Source organism: Arachis duranensis, chromosome 10 (assembly GCF_000817695.3).
Source record: "Arachis duranensis cultivar V14167 chromosome 10, aradu.V14167.gnm2.J7QH, whole genome shotgun sequence".
In the NCBI taxonomy this organism is placed as follows: Eukaryota; Viridiplantae; Streptophyta; class Magnoliopsida; order Fabales; family Fabaceae; genus Arachis; species Arachis duranensis.
The window spans coordinates 31,328,522-31,329,238 of record NC_029781.3 but is presented as its reverse complement, the minus strand read 5'-3'; positions in this window follow the sequence as shown (position 1 = coordinate 31,329,238).

Sequence of the window (717 nt, the reverse complement as noted above, 5' to 3'; positions counted from 1 at the left end):
ATATATATATTTGTAAAAATTAATTAGTTTAATAACTAATTTTTAATATACAGTGATTTTGATTTTGAGTTAGAAGCTTATTAAGTATACGAAAATAAATATCCCTTGTGCATGATTGTGTTGCCAATTTGAAGGTAGCAAGCCTTAGGAGATAGGAACAATAGGCCTTTTGAGTTTTGAGACATCACTTTGTAGCAACATTGTCCTTTCTTTCTCATATGAAAAAGGAAAAATAGAAAAAATAAAAATTGATCCAATTTTATCCTCCCCTAATAATGAATCTAGACTTTCAGAATCTCATGCCATGAGAGCAAAATTTAGCTAAGCATTCAAGATGTTAGTACAACTGTCAATCAATAAGGACTAAGCTAAATGAATCATTCAATGTGCATGCAGTAGGTGGAATAAAATTTTTTGAGATACATAGAAGGTTTGGTATTAGCAATCTTCCAAAATGCTCCATCTTTTAATAATTTTGTCCTTCAAGCAAATTTCTCCTACTCCATAATAACTTAATAAGTAGTCACTACTACTTGTGCTACATACTACTTTAAAACGTTAGATGTATAGTAGAACATAATAATCCTTTTTAAACGAGTTTAGACCTATATAATATAGACTTACTGGATTAGATGTACTTAATTTTTTTTTTTTTTTTGGTGTGTGTGAGATACTATATTAGTTCATTTTAAGTATGAATAAAATGACAATTATTGA